This window comes from Meles meles, chromosome 19 (genome assembly GCF_922984935.1).
Source record: "Meles meles chromosome 19, mMelMel3.1 paternal haplotype, whole genome shotgun sequence".
Classification (NCBI taxonomy): domain Eukaryota; kingdom Metazoa; phylum Chordata; class Mammalia; order Carnivora; family Mustelidae; genus Meles; species Meles meles.
Window position 1 is genome coordinate 10,855,157 of NC_060084.1, and position 21,700 is coordinate 10,876,856.

At 39.8% G+C, this 21,700-nt stretch overlaps 1 protein-coding gene across 2 annotated transcripts in view; it reads right to left on the minus strand.

The window, feature by feature from the left end:
* The window catches only part of CNTNAP4 (contactin associated protein family member 4), a 260,192-nt gene that overhangs the window by 201,649 nt on the left and 36,843 nt on the right, over positions 1-21,700 (minus strand). The gene's annotated exons all lie outside the window — the stretch shown is intronic.

Sequence of the window (21,700 nt, forward strand, 5' to 3'; positions counted from 1 at the left end):
AGCAGGCTCCCAGCCAAGCCAGAAGCCCGATGCAGGACTCAATCCCAAGACTCTGGGATCATGACCTGAGCCAAAGGCAGCTGCTTAACTGACTGAGCCACCCAGGCGTCCCCAATATACATAAATTAATCAATGTGATATAGCATATCAAAAAGAAAAAGGGTAAAAATTGTATGATCACTTCAATAGATGGAGAAAAGCCATTTGACAAATTACAACCATTCGTTATTAAAAAAAACAAAAACAAAACAAAACAAAAAAAAACCCTCCACAAAGTAGATTTAGAGAAAACATACTTCAACATAATAAATAGTGAAAAACCCAGAGCAAACATCATACTGAACAGGCAAAAACTGAGAACTTTTCCCCTAAGGTCAGGAACAAGACAAGGATGTCCACTCTCACCACTTTTATTCAATACAGCACTGGAAGTCCTAGCCATAGCAATTAGACAATGAAAAGAAATAAAAGGCATCCAAGTTGGAGGAAGAAGTAAAATGTTCACTATTTGCAGATGACATGATACTATTTACAGAAAACCCAGAAGACTCCATCAAAAAACACTAGAACTTATAAATGAATTCAGTAAAGTTGTAGGATACAAAATCAATGTGTAGAAACCTGTTGCATTTCTATACACTAACGATGAAGAATCACAAAGAGAAATTAAGAAAACAACCTCACTTGTAATTACACCAAAAACAATAGGGTAACCAGGAATAAACCTAACCAAAGAGCTGAAAGACCTGTACTCTGAAAACTATAAAACACTGATGAAAGAGATTAAGGGCGACACAAAGAAACAGAGATATTCCATGTTCATGAATTAAAAGAAAAATATTGTTAAAATGCCTACACTACCCAAAGTAATCTACACATTTAATGCAATCCCGAATGAAATATCAACAGCATGGGACACCTGGGGTGACTCAGGTTGTTAAGCTTCCGACTCTTGATTTTGGCTCAACTCATGATCTCAGGGTTGTGAGATTGAGCCCTATGTAGGGTTTCATGTGGGGCATGGAGCTTGCTTAAGATTCTCTCTCCTCCCCTTCTGCCCTTCCCCCTACCACTTGTGGGTACTCTTTAAAAAAAGAAAGAAAAAAAAGAGAGAGAGAAAAGCAAGAGGTACCTCAATTCCAGACTTAAGTTATATTACAAAGCTGTAGTGGTTAAAACAGTATGGTACTGGTACAAATAAAGACACAGAGCTCAATGGAACAGAATAGAAAACCCAGAAATGAACTCTCACAACTAAAAGGTCAGTTATTCTTTGAAAAAGGAGGAAAGAACACCAAATAGGAAAAAGTCTCTTCCAAGAAATGTGCTGGGAAAACTAGACAGCAACATGCGAAAGAATGAAACTGGATCACTTTCTTACAGTAGATGCAAAAATAAACTCAAAATGAATTAAAGACCAAATATGAGACCTGAAGCCATAAAAATCCTAGAAGAGAGCACAGGCAGTAATTACTCTGACATGAACCATAACTTTTTTCTAGATGTGTCTCCTGGGGCAAGGGAAATAAAAGCAAAAATAAGCTACTAGGACTACATCAAAATAAAAAGCTTCTGCATAGCATAGAAAATAATCAAAAAAACTGAAAGGCAACTTACTGAATGGGAGACAGTAACTGCAAATGATGCATCTGAAAAAAGGTTAGTACCCAAAATATATAAAGAACTTATAAAACTCAACACCCAAAAAATGAATAATCCAACTAAAAATGGGCAGAAGAAATGAACAGACACTTCTGCAAAAAAGACATCCAGATGGCCAAAGGACACGTGGAAAGATGCTCAACATCACTCATCGTTGGAAAATGCCAATCAAAATTACAATGAAATATCACCTCACATCTGTCAAAATAGCCTAAAATAAAAAAGACAAGAAATAACGGGGGTTGGAGAAGATGTGGAGAAAAAGGAACCCTTTTTGGATGTTGGTAGGAATGCAAACTGGCGCAGCCACTGTGGAAACAGTATGGAGTTTCCTCAAAAAATTAAAAATAGAACTACCCTATGATCCAGTAATGTGCGCTACTGGGTACTGACCCCCAAAATACAAAAACACTGATTCAAAGAGATACATGCACCCCTAAGTTTATGGCAGCATCATTTATAATAGCCAATTTATGGAAACAGCCCAAGTATCCATCAAGCAATGAATGGTTAAATAAGAGATGGTATATATACGCAATGGGATATAATTCAGCCATTAAAAAGGGATGAAATCTTGCCATTTGCAGCGTCACGGTTGGAGCTGGAGAGTGTAATACTAAGTAAATAAATCAGTCAGAGAAAGACAAGCACCATATGATTTCACTCACATGTGGAATTTAAGAAACAAAACAAATGAGTGCATGAAAGAGAGAGAGACAAACCAAGAAACAGATTCAACTATAGAGAACAAACTGATGGTTATCAGAGGGGCAGGGGATAGAGCAAAGGGTGAAACTGGTGATGGGGATTAAGGAGGGTAGTTGTGATGAGCATTAGATGATGAATCGAACTGTGGAATCACTATATTATACATCTGAAGCTAATATAACACTGTGTATTAACTATCCCGGAACTAATAAAAATAAAGATACAGATCTTTCCACTATAGATGCGTAGTTGAGTAGAAGGATACTGTGTCATGTTATGCACTCACTGTACAATTTTTAAGTCTATCATTTTTAACAAAATTATATGCAAGCCTGGATACAAACTTCATAGCATTTTATGTTCCTTTACATAAAAACAGGAGGGACAATACAAAGGGATGGTTATCACATGAACTCCCAGATGACCCACAAGTAGAGTTTTAATAAGAAATTCATGATTTGCATAATTCTTGAGAGATGATGCTTTCAAAAAAAGAACAAAAGCTTTTTGCTTTTGCTATGCTGACATCCTGTATCTTTAGAATAAAAGATTTGTCTAGGTCAATAAATGAGCTGAGAAAAAACCATCAGGAAATGTCTCTAGATCAGAAGTCATGACCAAATCACTTAGAGAAAACCCTTCCTTCTTTAGCTCATTTCCTCTCCTCAGCCCCTTTGGCCAGCCTTTTTCTGTATCCTTCATAGAGCTCCCTTTCTCTACTTCTGTTTAAAAAGCTAATACAATTCTCTTCTCCTCTTTTACTTTTCATTCTCCATGGACTGCACTTCTCGTGCCTGTGGCTGCAATGATTAGCTTTTTGTTTTTGGATGATGACGCCTAAATCGTTATTTTGAGCTCTGACTTTCCTTTGAAATCTGTATCCCAAATCCTGAATGTTTCCTATACATCTATTCATGGATGCCCTATAGATATCTCAAGCTCAACATTCCAAAACTGGATGCCTTACCTCCTGTCAGAACCAGATGGCCACATCATTTCAATCTTTGCTCAGACTGAAATCTTAAAATCACTTCTAATTATTCCCTTTCAATAATAGAAGCAGAAGTCTCTAATATGTAGAAATTGCCAGATCTAGTCATTGTTACCTCCAAAGTGATTTTCACTGTAGCCTTTGCTTTTCATGATCCCGACCATGGTTTGAGCCCTTCTTATTCTAACCTCTCGGTTAAAAACTTACTTTTTGTACTTATTTGTTAGTTGCTAGGGACATAATCTCGAACCAAGTAAGTGAAAGAATGAAAAGACATGAAAGCACGTGAGTGATCTTAGTGAGTAGTGATCTGGGATCTGTGGGTACCCCTTTAGAAATCAAATGCTGGAAGGGCAAAGAGAAGCTTATAAAGTCAAAGGTGATGGCTTGGAAAACTTTCTAGATGGTGACGCTGAGAGTAAACTCATCGGTGGAAGGGAAATTTGGAAGACATAAAATGGAAGGCACAGGAATCCTGAGGCAGCCTGAAAGATACAGGATACTGTGGACCAATTCACTTTCGAACAGAGGGACAGCTCTTCCAGGATGGTGACAACGAAGGAAGCAAGGCCAGTGGGATTTGGCTACATTTATAGGCTTTGGAGAGGACGACAGGAAATTGTGTTCCTGCCTGATGTCCTACCCTTCTGGAAATCTTCAATACGTGCCTCTTAAAGAACCAATCTATTTTTGTCATTGTTCCCAGAGTTGCTTTAGTAAAAGGAAGATGAATAATTTTTCTGGTAACAAAAGGAATCCTTTTAGGCAGGGCATTGAACACAACTTCAGTTTGGTACTGGAGCCTCAGAAAACTGTATTTTTCTACGAAGTCTATTCTCATCCTTCACAATTTCACTTGAATGATGTGTATTCCTGTGCCCTTCACTCAGCCAGGACTTTCCTTCCTCCACCTCTCAGCGGCATCTCAAATAGCGCCTCTCCCACAGGCTGGCTTGTTACTTACAAGGACTTGGTAACAAGAAAGAATAGTTTATTTACATTTGTTAAATTAATAACTAAGAATCAAAACTCCATATTAGAATATCACTGTCATACTTAAATCCAACCTTGTAAAAACTTTTGTGAGCTGGTCAGACATAAAAGTGAGGCTTGCCATTAGCTGCACTGTTACCATTTGAATACGGCCGAATTCAGAGTAACAGAACTAAATTAGACACCGAGATGACTCTGGAAGGCCAAAGGTCTGTAAGAATTCTGCTTTCTTCTAACGAAGGAAAATCATGGACTTTTTTTAATGAGGAAAGTTGACATTTCAAAGTATCTTAAACTCTCTTTTTGCCATTTCTTTTATAAAAAAATAGTTCTGATTAATTCTCATTAATCTTTTTTTTGGAGTATCTGAAATGTGTCTTGAATTCCAATGAATAAATGAATATTTGGTGAATACTGATTTAATAAAGTTTCTTAACTAAATACCCTAACATTTAAGTTACTGTGGTTTATGTGTAGATTACAAGGCGGTTAGATCTTGTGTTTTTGGACAATCTAAACACTAATAAAATTTCCTGATACAGGCAGAAAGAAAATGTCAAAAAATTGAATCCAGGAGGGGCTATGAAACTTAGGACATTTCTAATTCTTAATAAAAACTATGAAGGGGTGCCTGGGTCACTCAGTTGGTTGAACATCTGACTCCCAATTTCAGCTCAAGTCATGATCTCAGGGTTGTGAGATCAAGCCCTGAGTTGGGTTCCCTGCTCAGCACAGAGTCTGCTTGAAATTCTCTCTCTCTCTTTCTCCCTCTGCCCCTCTCCCCACTCACACAAATATGCACTTTCTCTCTCCAAAATGAAATAAAGAAAGGAAGAAGAAAGAAAGAAAAAGAAAATCTTTAGAAAACCATGAAAGCATAAGGAAATAGAAGAATATGAAATACTACCCTCTTCAAAATCTCTAAATACCATCCCTCATAACAAAGAATATAGAATTTATCTCCCTAATCATACCGACTGGCTATGGTTTTCACTACTAGACCACACATAAACTTTTCAGAGAAGGCTACTACATACAAGGAATTATCAATATTGCTCTAATCACCACCACTAATACCCACACTTAGTGAACCAAATGCAATCACTATATGTACTAGCTCATACGTAGTCAAAAGGAATGTCAGGAATGACTCTGGATCACTAGTTATAAATAGAAGCTGCCCATGTGCTTCCCTGTCCTGACTCATTGGGTTCTCACAACAAGTCTATGAGAGGGAAACTACTATTTTTCCTAGTTTAGACATGAAGAGAACGAGGCAAAGGGAGGTGGTAGTCCCTTGCGAAAAGTCACAGAGCTAAAATCGGACAAAGCCCTGAACACTGTTGACCCCGGAGCCTGTCTGCATCACAGATGACATGGCTTCCACCTTCAGGAAGTCTGCTTTTTGTGAAACAGGAAGTTGACACATGAGCAGGTGATGTGTATTATATGCGGAACTGAAAGAGGACATACACTACGGAAGTTGAGGATCTGGAGAGTGTTGCTGGCTGAGTGATTAGTGAGAGAGAAACATTCCTGTTAGGTTCTAGGGTAGGATTTTGAAAGGTCGAAATGAAGGGTTGGAGCCTTCCAAGCAGAGGAATGATACGAGGGCAGACAGATGCAAGGCACATTTTTCAGAATGGCAGTAATTGGACTGAAGGGAGAGAGAGGGCATGGAGAGGGCAGTGGTCATTAAGGCAGGAAAGGAAAGTGGAGCCAGACTGTAGAAAGTCTTTCATTCAAAGCTAGGAAAACAACTGTCAAGCTTGCAGCGTCTGAGGACCACTTAGTGCATGTTTTGTGTTGGCGCACGTGTGGATCACCAACTTCAGATAAATTAACATCACAAAAGACAATCTACAATTTTAAATGTACAGAATAAGTAAGATTTGGGATCACTAATAAGATGCATGCTTATTCACATTGTTGTACGAGAATATATTATTTGCAATCTTTTAAGCTGAGCTATACTTAGCTTAATGATGGATAGCTTGATCTGTCTGGGCCACTGACACAGCGAGCAGCCCTAACTTCTCACTCTTGATAGTTACTCCATAAAATATTTTAACTCCTCTTCTTAGGTCACTGAGAAAAACAGGAAATTTTGTGGCTCTGTCAGAGATTTCCGGATATTTGGATAAAAGACAGACATCAAGTGGAGGGCTGTTCTCCTTTTAGCATAAAATCAAATAGTCTGCCAACCAACATGTCCAAACCCAAAAGCTGGAAGTTTGAATGTTTCAACTTGGGATATACATTCTTATACACTTTCTTTTTGAATGTGGTTCTAGAAACAAAATTTTTACACTATGCTAAAGAACTTATAGGGGCAGGGGCTCCTGGGTGGCACAGTTGGTTAAGCTTCTGACTCTTGGTTTCAGCTCAGGTCATGATCTCAGGGTTGTGGGATCAAGTCCCAGTCAGGCTCTGCACTGGGTGTGGAGCCAGCTTAAGATTCTCTGTCTCTCCCTCTCCCTCTGCCCCTCCCACTTGTGCCCTCTCTCTCTCAAATAAATAAATAAATTGCTTTTTAAAAAAAGAACTTACATATGCATTATGAGTATACCAACAATAATATGTAATATATATAAATAAAAAATAAATATATATATTTACATAATATTATACATACATATATGTGTTGCATATATGTAAATATATATGCAACATATATGCAACAAACAATCAAGTACTGGGAACACATCAAACTCTTGGTTCAGGTCTTTTGCATCGCAGTCCAATTTGTAAAAGAAATTCTAATATTTTCCCCCAAGATCATTACCAACAATACCAACAATAATATGTAATATATATAAATAATATGTAATATATATGTATGTAATACATATGTAAATATATATATGTAATAATATGTAATAAATAATATGTAATATATATAATATAATAATTATATAATTATATATAATTATATATATAATAATAATATATAAATAAAAAATAAATATATATATTTACATAATATTATACATACATATATGTGTTGCATATATGTAAATATATATGCAACATATATGCAACATATATGCAACAATCAAGTACTGGGAACACATCAAACTCTTGGTTCAGGTCTTTTGCATCGCAGTCCAATTTGTAAAAGAAATTCTAATATTTTCCCCCAAGATCATTATATTTTGACTCTCAGGAGATAAATTCAGGTAGGTGGTAAGCCAGCAGGTGTTTAACATGTTGTCCTCTGGGGAGCATGCAGGGGAGGGAGCCCTGCTTTGTAGCATTTGTCAATTCCTGTGGTGTAAATGCTCCCCCAACGGCAGATTTCCAGCTCCCGATTTGTTGACGCAGACTTGGGCAGAGCTGCAGACAGTGGGCTCCCACCAGCCAGCAGGTTACTGACCACAGTTCAGATGAGCTACTTGAGCAATGCAGCCAGAATCCTATTGCAGTTATGAATTTCTCAGTTATAGCCTCGGGTATGAAAAATGCATTTTCCCCCCTAACTCAATCTAATTTTCTCTCTTGAGTTTCTATTCTAATGTAGAAAATCAATCTAATCATTTCTGAGGAACTCGGTCCTGTTCATGGCTTACTCAGTCGATTCAGGATTTTACTTCTGTCACCTCGGCTTCCAGATGTTTACAGGGGTCTTTTCCCTTCATGCCGGCCCCGAGAGCAGGGACAGGAAGACTACTTCCTGGTCTTGGACACGTGCAGTCGACCAGCTTCCCCTCTGCTCTCATCACCCACTAAGGGTTGGTCAGGACGTGCTTAGTCACAGCATTTGGACGTTCTTCCTCCCATCCCAGGTGTGACCTTCTGTGCACACCCACCTCCCCACTCCCTACCTCCTACGCTCATTCTTGGCACCCACAGTATCTCCCAGTTCTTGCCACAGGTCATCTGGGGCTGCCGTAGGGTCTCTGCCGCACCACCACGTCTACACTGTAGCGCAAGGGTGATCTGGTGACTTGTCTTGGGTGGGCAGGCTCCCCCCCCATCACCCACTCCACTCATAGCCTTCACAGGCAGACACCTGAACATGAATGAACCTTCATGTGACATTGCTGACTGTGAACTTCATCTGAGGCAGGACTTCAAGGAAAACAAGGCTTCACACGTGCCTGCTCATGTCCAACCCTCTTCCTACTTTTCCAAACCTTCTTTCTCTCTTCTCATTGGGATATGGGGAAAAGGGATTCCTTTGGGCTGCTCATTTCTCCTTCAAATTCTTTATATCCTAGACCTCAAAGGTACCACTTAGTTTGTTCCCAAGCTGTGCAGTGACCCCCTTTCTTTAACTGGGTGACAGGTGCCTCTCTGAGCTGGGAGAGGAGCTGAAGGACAGGTGGGGAGGTCATATCCATTGCTGCTCCCCAAATCATCCCCCACACAGAAATATCTCTGAAGGAATTATTATTGTCATTAAAAAGGTTTTTATGTCTTCCTTCATTATAGGAATTTATGGGCTCGCCCTTCCCCACATTAACTATTGTGCTTGAATGCAGAAAAGCAGAAACGAATGCCCACTTGTTTGCACAATACCGTGGAAAGAACTCCGTACCCCCACACTTCCCGGTGACCACAGTTTGATAAGACCATAACACTGAGACCCGCTACTGTCGCCAACCACCTTCTGTGAATGAAGCCGCTCCTGTCCACCCACTGACACCTCAGTCCAGCCCCACCGCACACTCTAGGCTGCCACATGGCACATCAGACGAACCAGAACAGGAGAAAAAGTGTTTTTTCCCCCAGCATGGGTCACCAAGACAAACCAGACTGAAAGACTGATGAGTGGTTTGACTCTCATAAAGGCAGAAGCAGGATTAAAACTCAGAAATCAAAGTAGTTCTCATATCGAAGAAAGCAGGAGTCTGCTAGCATTTTCTCATAACAGCTACTCTTCCACATCCAGAGCCTCTAAGGAAATATAGGTTTGTTTTTTTTTTACTTTTTTTTAAAAATTTATTTATTTATTTTTTCAGCGTAACAGTATTCATTGTTTTGGCATCACACCCAGTGCTCCATGCAGTACGTGCCCTCCCTATTACCCACCACCTGGTTCCCCCAACCTCCCACCCCCGCCCCTTCAAAACCCTCAGGTTGTTTTTCAGAGTCCATAGTCTCTCATGGTTCACTTCCCCTTCCAGGAAATATAGGTTTTGATAGTGTCTTTTGATAGAGGAATTCTGCAAAACTTACTCTACTTGGCTCCCCATCATATCAATAATGAGAAGGTTTGGGGGTTTTTGTTTTGCTTGTTTGTTTGTTATAAGGAGCCCAACTTGGATGCCTATGTAGTTCTGTTCTTTTCCATTATAGAAAAAATTCGTAACATTCACATTAGAAACACTAGTTTTTTTCTTGTTATAATGTGTAACTCTCTATTGATATTCTCTACTTGTTGAGACATTATTCTCCTCATTTCTTTTGGTTACTTGAGGATACTTAAGACAGTTGATTTAAAGTCTTTTTCTACTAGATCCCATGTCTCTGCTTCGTCTCTCCAGTGCTTGCTTTATTTGGATGCTTGTATGAAATCACCACACTCAAATATTCACATATCTATCCCAGCTTGCGGGTTTTGTTCTTTGTACTAAAATCATGGTCCTTCCTTATAGTTAGGGTACTGTTCAAATTTCTATTTCTTACTTTTTTATTCCATCGATACTTTATGCATCAGTGAGCCCTTTACGGGTTTGTGCTACTCGTAGAATTAACGCCATGTAGTATTTATTAGGCTTATTAGATTAAATAATTAGGTTTGTAGAACAAATATAAGAGTCCACAAATTAAGCAAAGATGGGTTAGTTAAGAGAAGCTACACTCTGTTGGTAAATGGCAGACAATTCACAGATTATCTATTTAATCTGAACAAGTTTATGAATATTTTTTCCTCTTTCCTTAAAATTACCAAATTATCTGCTCAACCACTGCAGGATATTAGCTAGACTTTAAGAAAACATTTTCAGAAACATCCATAAGTGCAATGAAGTTGGGGTTGAAACTTGAAACAGGCAAAAACAAGGTCACAACTACATTTGAAAATGTATTTTTATTGAGGAAAGCCTCAAAATTGAATGAGCAGTTATGGGTCTATTAAAATAACCTTACTGGGAAATCCAAAAACTGCAACAGGGTAATAGCAATGGAAACAAACAAACAAACAAAATATAAGAGAGAGATTGCATGCATCCACACGTAGAGCTTATCATCTTCAGAAGGAAGGATCAAGAGAGAACTAAAAGATGAGTCTAAGAATGTTAAGCCATGGTGATTAAGATAACCACCAGGAATCAGAAAAGAAAAATAATTACAAGCAGAAGCGGGTCTGGAGGTGTTATATTTAACTTAATATTTAACTTAAGATATGTTGAGCTTTTTTATAAAGACAAGACATCTCATAGGCAGCTGGAAAATTCTAGCAGGCAGTTGAAAATACAAGAAAGGAGACTGTTAGACATGTTTCTCCTCCAGCGCAAATGTGGGAATTGTCTGCACAGACCTCCTCCTGAGGCCCTGGCCGTGAGCCAGCTCGTTCTAGGAGGGCATGCACAATGCCAAGGTCAAGGAAGAGGCTTTGGAAAAACCCACATAAACATTCTCATTTTGGCACAGAGTCTCTGATCCTGTTTTTCATTTTTATATAGTCAGATATTTTTATATAGTCTATTAAATCAGTTACATTTTATATGGCCAATTATATAGTCCATCTTACATGTGTCCCTTTTATTTTCTATTGTTAACATTCATTATATGTCAACTTTTTTTTAAAGGGTAGAAAAGATAAAAGAAAAATAACAATCCTCAAATCACTTAAACAGGATTTGGGGCTAGCTTTCTACTTAAATTATTAGACCTTTAAGGACCTTACAATTCCCACTGAGGGAGAAAATCTTTGATATATAGTTCTATTTGAGAAGAAACAAAGAGAGAGCCTTACAAAATCCTGTAATTTTTCCACATCTTTTCTCACGGAACTACATCTGCAGGGGAGCCTTCAAAGGGGTTATAGTAAAAAATCAAATGAGATAATTTATGGGAACAGGTTTTAAATTACAGATCATTAGACAGATGATGATAACAATAGACAGACACAGAATATATAAAGTGATATCAGCAAGATGGCAGAGTAGGAAATCTCCTGCTCATATCCACCCATAGCAACAATAATTTGGCAGCCCTCCATGGACAAAAAAATGCCATCATGGGAGCTCTGGGATCCAGCCACAGGCCAGGAGCAATTCTGCCCTCCCAGGGTCCCACCAGGAGACACAACTGACGGCAACCCTGGCGGGAGGCCCTCCACTTTCCATCCGGAAGGAGATCCTGAAACAGCTCTGCAACTGGGCTCCGGTCCCTCCCCGCAGTTCTGTCCACAAGGAGACTGGGCCAGCCCCTCACTGCCCAATCAGGAAGCAGTCCTGCCCCTCCAGGAGCCTGCCCCCAGAGGTCAGCCCTGAAATCTCAGTGTGACTGTGGATCTTGAAGGGGTCCTGTACCCCATTCTAAACCCTGTCAGCTGCAGTCTGGAAGCAGTCCTGCCCACTCAGGCCCATGGAGGGAGACACACCCACTTACGCCTCTCGGGGTTGGCCTGCCTACTTTGACCCTACTGGACCGTGAAGTGGCCCTGTGACTTGGCTCTAGCCCCTCTTAGCCACAGTCCTTGAGTGGTCCTGCCCACCCAGGAGTCTGGCAAGAGACACTTTCTTCCATGCCCTTGAAAGCAGGCGTGCAGACGTTGGTCCAAGCTGTGGACCCTGACGCAGCCATCTGAATCAGTTCCAGGCCCTCTCTGATACAGTCTGGGACCAATCCTGCCTGCCCAGGGACCTGTCCCATGATGCTCCTTCAAATGCAGACAACAATGCAAGGTTATACAGATCACAAAAAAAATCAGGCAGACACACCACCACCAAAAGACACTAATAAACTTCCAGCAACTGACCCCAAAGAAATAAAGATCTACAGACTGCCTAACAAAGAATTCAAAATAATCATGAGAAAGAAGCTCTATGAGATATAAGACAACACACACAACGAAACAAAATCAGAAAAACAATGTGTGAATAAAATAGTTCAATACTTCGGAGCAGCCTTATTGAAATGCATCTCAGAACTTTCCACCCTGAGGACAAAGCAGGAGGTTTTTATCCATCCTTTTTTTTTTTTGTTCTCTGTCGGTCAAGATCAGCCTCACAGGCAGGTACTACTCCCCATACTCCACGATCACAATTATAATGCCCCTTGGATTCCCTGGGAGCATCAAGGGAACCATGGGCAGGAAGCTTCAGGTAAGTGGTACAATCCCAGAGGAGGCCCTGTTATACCTGTTGGAAGCTGGACTTGCTCCTTACCTCACTGGCTAGAGATAGAGGTGTGGCTGAGAGGACGTGTCACCCAAGAGGTGTCCAACAGATTACAGAACATCTTTAATGACCTTAGTCTCTAGTAAGAGTGGATACAAAAAAAAAAAAAAAAAAAAAAAAAAGATGGTTTTCTCCTGCTGGCTATCCTCACACTTCTGTGATCCCCTCCTAGGGAAGATGCTCAGGATTCTTCTGTATGACATCAGACTGGAAGGCTCCACGCCCCTGCTTTCACTGTTTCTTTGGTGAAATGACCCACCCGGCTTGGAGAGCCCATGTGCTTTCCAGCCAAGAGGCCGTATTCTCATTCTGAAGCTCAGTCCCAGTCCCTCCACACATATGGGCTAACATTTTCTTTGGAGTATTTTGCATTTATATTCATGAGAGAGAGTGGCTTTTAATTTTCCTTTCTTGTTTGTCCTTGACAGGGTTTGGTATCAAGGTTATGCTGGCCTCATAGAATGAGCTGGGAAGTATTTTGACTTTTTTTCTGTCCTCTGGAAGAGATTGTGGAAGATTAGAGTTTTATCTTCCTTAAAAGTATCTGGGAGAATTCACGTATGAAGGCATTTTAGCCTGGAGTTTTCTCCATTGGAGCGTGTGAATTATGGATTCACTATCTTTAACAGACAGAGGGATATTTAAATTATCCATTTTATTTCTTGGGCACAACTTTTTAGGTTGTGTTTTTCCAATAATTTTTTCAGTTCATTAAAATGTTCACCATGATTAGCAGAAAAGTTTGTTGAAATATCCTCTTGACTTTTGTCTTATTGATTGTATTGCATCTTTTCTATTTCATTAATCAATGCACTTTTTTCTTGTCCTTTTGCTTACTTTTGGTTTAATCTGCCATTTTTTAAAGAAATTCTCAGGAAATAGAAGGAGTAGGCAATGGTCGGGTCATTAATATTTAGCCTGCCCTTTTTCTGTAATATGTGCAAGGAAGGCTGTTAGCCTGGACTAAGCTTCATCTCAGTTTTGACCTACAGTATTTGGTTATCATTGAATTAAAATGTCCCCTAATTTCCATTGAGATTTCTTTTTGGAAAGTATATTAATTAAATTCCACACCTTTTTTAGGTTTTGAAGTTTTTCTTAATCATTGATTTCTAGCTTAATTCAGCTACGGCCAAGGGACTTATTCTGTAGGATTTAAATCCTTTGAGATCTGTTCACACAATTTTTATGGCCCAGAATAATCTTAAGTAAATATGCAAAGGTACACTGGATAAGAGTGTGTATTCTGTAGTTGTTGGGGGTAGGGTTTTATCCAACCTACCCATTTTACAAATATAAATTACATATTCACATATTTTGTCAAATTTGTTAACTTTGCTGTTAAAATCTTCTGTACTTGCAGTGTTTTTCGCCTACTTCTTCACTAAGATTCAGAGAGACATGAAACAAGATGGGATTGGGAGGGAGACAAACCATAAATGACTCTTAATCTCACAAAACAAACTGGGAGTTGCTGGGGGGAGGTGGGGTTGGGAGAGGGGAGGGGGCTATGGACATTGGGGAGGGTATGTGCTATCGTGAGTGCTGTGAAGTGTGTGAACCTGGCGATTCACAGACCTGTACCCCTGGGGATAAAAATACATTATATGTTTATAAAAAAAAAATTGGAGGGGGAGGCGAACCATAAGAGACTATGGACTCTGAAAAACCACCTGAGGGTTTTGAAGGGTCGGGGGTGGGAGGTTGGGGGAACAGGTGGTGGGTAATAGGGAGGGCACGTATTGCATGGAGCACTGGGTGTTGTGCAAAAACAATGAATACTGTTACGTTGAAAAAATAAATAAATTTAAATTTAAAAAAATAAAAAATAAAAAAAAAGATTCAGAGAGATAGCAGTTAAAAACTCCTCACTCTGTTTTGTGTTTCAGTTTGTACTGTCTGTTTCTCCTATTGTTTCTGTCCATTTTTCTTCTTATATTTTGAAACTTTTCTTTGGTGCAGAAAATGTCAGGCTCGCTATATACTATTTCCTTTCTCTCCAGGATCTGTCCCCCTTGAAAGCCTGGCTATCTTGGGTTTCTATCAGATCTCTTCAAGCAGTTAACACTTTCTGGCTGGTTTACTAGTTTACAGAAATGAAGCTGTTCAAGACTGAATATGTCCCCCCCAAAATTCATAGTTGAAACCTTAACCCCCAGTGTGATGGTATTTGGGGCTAACTTGCAGAAGGATTTCGGTTTAGATTAGGTCGAGAGTAGGCCGCTGGTGATGGCGATTCGTGCTCGGGAGAGGAAGACGGAGAGAAGCGCTCTACACAGACACATCCAGCAAAGGCTGTGTGAGCACACAGCAGGAAGGTGGCTATCTACGAGCTAAAGCAGGCTCTCACCAGGAACTGAAGCTGCCACCATCTCGATCTCAAGACTTCCCAGCCTCCAGAACAGCAAGAAATAAATACCTACCACTTACGACCTCTATAGTATTTTGTTACAGCAGCCTAGGCTGCCTGAGACATTAACTTTCCTAAATTGACCAGCCACCTTGCTAGACTCAGTTCATTTACCATTAGGTAGGACAACAGCTTAGGAATAATCTGATCATCCAGAGTTTCGTGGGGGATCAGGCTGTGTATAGGACTTGACTTGCAATTGTTTGGTTTCTTTCCCTTCCTCACTCTGCTTTCTCCCCCACCTCCCTCACTGTTTTCTCCTGGTAGATATCCCCTAATAAACTACCGGCACCTCATCATGGCCCAGGGTGTGCTTCTGGAAGAATCCACCTAACACACCACATGATCCCATAACTCACGGTTTTCTCTGTCCTTACATGTGAAATTTTCCTCCTTGGCACTCTGAAAAGTATTAGATATACACAAAGAAAGGTACATTGTATTAATGATAACTTTAAATTTTTTGAATGTATTTTAACTGACCAAATTTGAGGCACTGTTTCAATTTCAGTAGAATCATATCTATAACTTGAATTCCTAGATTTAGGATTAGGATTAGTTTAGGGCATTTCTTAAGCCAGGAGCATTCTGTGTCTTCTCACTTGAGGGCCTTCAATAAGTGAAGGGCCTTCAATAAGAACAATCTGCCTTAACGTCCCCTACTTACTTTCTTATTGAAGGCCCTTCACTTTCACTCACTCACATGCTTTGAAAAACTCTCCATTATTAGAGTGAGTCACAAAGAAAAGATATTGCCTATAGAGTAGTCTAAATAAGAAGGCTATATTGTCATGGAGTTTACAGATCCTTGAATTCAATCCCCTACTTTTAATATTTTTTTTATTTTATTTTTAATTTTTATTTATTTATTTGACAGAGAGAAATCACAAGAGAGGCAGGCAGAGAGAGAGGATGGGAAGCAGGCTCCCCGCTGAGCAGAGAGCCCGATGTGGGACTCGATCCCAGGACCCTGAGATCATGACCTGAGCTGAAGGCAGCAGCTTAACCCACTGAGCCACCCAGGCGCCCCAATCCCCTACTTTTATAGGAAAGGAGAAAATTTCATTTCCCTAAGGCAACTCATAATTTGGTATTACGATCTAGTTTTTGTGTTGCCAAAACCAGATTTTTTTTATCACTATAAATTGCTTAGGATTGGCTATTTGACGCATCTACTCGGATTACATTATCAGATTGATTTAGAGCTGAAGGAAGTGTGCTAGAGGGCAGACAAAGACAATAAAGGGAAGATAGAGGGAAGACCAGGACTCTGGCAGAAGAGATGAGAAGAGAACGGACCGTACCCTTAAGGAAGGAGCCCAGAAGGGACGGCCACATCAAAAGTAAAGAGAGAGCCAAGTGGCCAGGTGGATGATCAACTCTGGTGTTAAGTCAAGTGAATCAATAGAAGAGCAGAAGTGATTCTATATTAATCACAGAAATGACAGCAAGCTCTCCTCTGCTTTAATGAACACAGGATATAGGTAGATGGAGAAATAAGATGTAAATCTTCACTCATTTTTATTCCACCTTCTCAAGGCCAGCATACAAAATATAATCTATAAGCACAGGTGACACCCCACGGACCATAAAATTGATCTAGAACTTCATTTTCCAAACCTTTATCAAAATGTTAATCTCTTTGGAAGTTCTTTTTTAACCTCGTAAACCAATTTCCGGTTGCTAAAAATGTAGAATATTTTAAATAGAACCATCAGATGACCCTAGTTCACAGACTTTGGCTAAGGATATAGGAGAACGTTTATCTTTACTTCGAGCTACAAATGGACATATAAAATATAAGTGTAATTACTGTTTAGCTTTGAAATTAGTCAGGAAGAAATCAACTCTTCCTACCAGAGTTACATGGAAGCCCAAATTTCCCGAGATTACCTTTGTAATGTATGCATTTGGTCCCGTGAGGTTTGCTAAACTGCGGTTAATGCGCAGGACATGCTTTGAAACTGTTTAACATTCTCTTGGGACAGTGCTTTTCCTACGGTCATATCAGAGCCAAGATCATTTTCCATAAAGCGAATACCACTTCAGTAGCATCCCTATTGTTTCAACAGAAAATTAGGAAATTAAAGGGGTGTCTGGGTGGCACAGTCGGTTATCCATCCGACTTATGGTTTTAGCTCAGGCTGTGATCTCAGGGTCATGGGATTGAGCTCCACTTGGAGCTCTCATAAGGTTCTGTGCCTGGTCCCGAGTCTGCTTAAGATTCTCCTACCCTCTCCCTCTGCTCCTCCCCTCTCCACTCTCTGAAACAAATAAATCTTTAAAAAAAAGAAAGAAAGAAAAGTAGGAAATTAAATCATAGTGGTTAAATTTTTTTTTCTGTCCTTAAATGAGTAAGAGGTTTCAGTAATTTAAACCCTAGAATGGTGACCTGGTCTCAGATATGGCTAATCCGGAAGTGTCTGCTTTTCACTTAAAATTTTATGATCCACTGGAGAGGGAGAGTATGAGAGTACGTTAGCTAAGATTCAAGCGTGTTGGGGATGCTTGTGTTCTGTGACTACAGGGGTAACTCTCAGGGATATGACTACTCAGGGATTTAGTTGGGTTTAAGTGCTCTCATCTCACTGTTAAGAACTGTGTATCTCCTAATCCTGGAGATAAATTAGGGCAGGAGACAGAAGAATCAGGCAGAGCTGGTGAGAAGTCATGTACTCCCAGCCCGAATCAGCATAAAGGTGTATGACCCTTGCAATTTGGTAATTCCTCAGGTGCCAAGGGCTTACTTAGGCACATCAGATTCTGGATTTAATGGGGAAACAGAACACAGAAGCAAATAAATTCCTGGCATCTTTTGTTCCCTAACACATACAAGAAAAGGCCATCCCCAATGCACCAAATCCGAATTCTTTTCAGTCGGGAAGCTTGTCCACCCCAACTCTTGTCCTGGGGACCTCTCAGGCACACTCCTGACCCACACCCACTGTGCCAACGAGGCTCCCCTTTCCTTAGGCTTGAGTCTTTCCAGTTCTGTGCAAAATTCATCTCTTATTCTTTTCCTCATAAAGAAAGCATTTGTTATTAAGTGCATTAACATTATCTTTTTAAAAATGTGATAATTATAAAAGATTTTATGCAATCTGTTTAACAGCAGGAAACATTCACCTTATCCGTCCTTTTCAGCAGTGACATGCATCATGCATACCTTGGGGATTTTTCTTTTGGGTTTTAATTTAGGCATGATAGTTGTATGCGAACAAGCACAGTGATTTAGGGCAGTAAAAATCACCAAATAACCCTGTACAGAATATCATGATTATTCTCATTAGAAGTACATCTGAAAATGGGAGTTCTGTCAATTAACCAAATATGCTAATTTCTCTACAGATAGATGCTTGATTTTAACAGCAAATTCTATAGGCATAGGGAAAACACTGCTCCGTAAGCATTTAGAGTAGAAGGGTTTAGCTGCAGTTAAAAAAAACTGACAGTGGGAAAATAGAGACAAACATTCAACTTTCTAGCAAAATAGGATATATTTTGATCTTACAGAATAGATGAGAGAAAACTTACCATATTTTTCAGTTATGGAAGCAATCTGCTATATAAAAAAACACATGTACGTATATATGTTTGCACTCATACCTGTATTTTATTTTTGCTGTGCATAATAACTTTATTTACTACTTTCCTATTTTACGTGTACACACAAGTATATCAGTTTGCAATAAACCATTTCCTAGGTTTCCCGAGCACATGAACATACAAATTGTCATTTGGATTACACTGCAGCATGAGGAACAGTTCCACTTAAGTGGCTTCCTTATATTCTGTCCTAAGAACACACTTGGACTATCAAATGGTGCACTAGAGCCTGTTTGAACTTGACATTGACAGCAGTAACTTTAGGTACCCATCATAATTCAAACTACACTGAAACTGTAACAATATGGTATTCTATAAAGGCAGAGAGGGGCTGAATTCCATTATGTAGCCAGTATTAGCAGTGATGGGTTTTTGTTTGTCTGTGTTATTTACGTTACATCTGGATTACAGTTCTCTGAGCTATGAAATCTTCAAATTGAGAGGCATCCTCCCAGTACAAACAAGTATGGAAAAGAAGTCATTTGCTCACCGGCACTGGTACTAGCTGCCCAGGCTGCTAACACTGAATATCACAAACTGGGCAGCTTAAAACAACAGAACTTATTCTCTCACAGTTTTGGAGGCTGGAAGTCCAAAATCATGGTGTCGGCAGGTCTATGCTCCTTCTTCTGGAGCTTTAGAAAAGACTCCTTCCCGGCCTCCTCCTAGCATCTGGCAGTTACTAGCAATATACACATATCTTGGTTTGGAGCCATATCGTTCCAATTTCTGCTTCCGTTTCCACATTTCCCATTTCCACACGGCCTTCTTCTCTTGGTCTCTTCTGTCTCTGTGTGTCTCCAAATCTTTAGAAGGCCTGATCTGGAGCTTACTGATCCAAAGCCAGTATGACCTAATCCCATACGACCCTAACTTGATCACACTGTGGAGACCCTATGTCCAAACAGAGTCACGTGGGTAAGTATCTGTGAGAACTTGAATACATCCTTTTGGAGGACACAACTCAACCCACAATAGTATTCAACTCGTAAAATTTAATTAATATACCTTTGAAAGGTTCATTTTTCTTCCTCCCTCGTGGTAGACTCATTATGTTCAACAGTATCTTTTCCTGGTCTCCTTCTCCCAGCACGGGAATAACGGAGCCTCGTTATGTTCACAGTTAACCAAGGCATTTAGCTCACAGAGAGAGAACAGCAGCTGGATGAGCCTGATTCTTTGTTTCTTGTTTGTCTTTCTCTGACTTTAAGTTTTCTAGATTCCACAAGAGAGAGAGGTCACTCTATCTGTGTTTCTGGGACACTTTGACCTTTATTTGTTGATTTGGTTTATTTATACCTGACCTCCTGACTTGACGAAACACCCTTCCACAGCCTAATCTAAATATACTGCAAGGAGGGGCACCTGGGTGGCTCGGTCGGTTAAGCGACTGCCTTTGGCTTGGGTCTTGATCTCAGGGTCCTGGGATCAAGTCCTGTGCCAGGGTCCCTGATGAGCAGGGAGCCCGCTTGAGCAGGGAGCCTGCTTCTTTCATTCCCTGCCCCGCACTCGTGCTCTCTCTCACACACTCTCTCTCTCAAATAAATAAAATCTTTAAAAATTAATAAATAAATAAACTACAAGAAATGTAGATAGTAGAAATAATATATAGCCTTTAATAAATCACTCAAAATCTGACATTCTTTGTAAACACTTGATGTAATTAAGAGGAAAGAAAAAAGTAAAACTAAATAAAAAAGAAAAAATGTAATCAAGTAGGTTGACAACCAGCAAAAGATAATTAAAATGATCCCGTTTTGTTTCTCCATTTCATTAACATGCAAATGAGATTCATGAAGTTTGATATTGTGGTTCACCAAGAGCCATAGAAACGAATTAAGAATGAAAATGAGTCTCACTCATGAAGACTTCTGATGAGTCTACCAATAAATGTAAAATATGACCTGATCCATTAATAACATATATATTTTGTGTGATTTATTAAGTTTCAACAAACAAAATGACAATAAATAGTTAAATTAAATTTTGTACCCTTCCATGGGCCAGATTCTAAGAAAGCTCTTGTTATTCAAATGGAGCTGTGGTAAACGTAAAAGCCTGCCTTACTTTGAAAAGGACTATAAGAGGGAAGGCTCATTGTAAGATCAGTGTTGTGATGTCAGCATTCCTGCTAGGAGAACTGTGGGGGCAGGGGCTGGACTGGTCTCCAGAGGGGCTAGGAGAGCTTACTTGCCTTTGGTCAGTCAAAAATTCAGAACTGCAAATAGGGAGAGAGAGTCCAGTGTGACCATTAACCCTCACTACAAGGCAAATAAAAGTATCAGACAAGCAGGGTCTACGCAAATGTATTCAAAACTCTTCAAATTCCCCATCTGATACAAGGATCTCCGTGTTTGCTCTCCCACTGATGCTTTCACACCCAGAAACACACATAACTGATTGTCTCAAATAAGAGGAGATATCATTTTAAAATAAACTTAAATTTAAAGTCATGCTAAAGTATTAGATATTCATCATGTGTACCAGATGGCAAAACACAGACAGACACAGACACACGTATGATCCATTTGTTATGTCCAATGTTCACTGTGCTCAAGCATTACCACAGCACCAAGGATAATACCAAGGAGAAAAATGAGAAGTGGCTGACATATGGCATGCGAGAAGGGGATAATAAATGAGCAAATCACGGTTTCAATAATATATGATGTCGGTGTCTATTTTTTCATGGTTGCTAAAAATGTTTTCTGTGTTAGGATTGCCAAGCCTCCTTCCATAGAATGTAAGTGCAGATGGCTTTTGCCTTAGCATATTATGGAAAGGGGCCACGATGATGCTGTCTCTAAGTGTGCAGAGTTTTGAAATTCTCTCTTATTTCAATAGCAAGTTGCCTTTTAATTATCCGCACCTTCCGCTAAACATAGTCAAGCAACCAAACAAAACCTACCTAAGAGATTGTCAACAGTATGAACTGAGTATTCCTACAGGAGCACGAAACTTATTAAGTTCTCTTTCCTC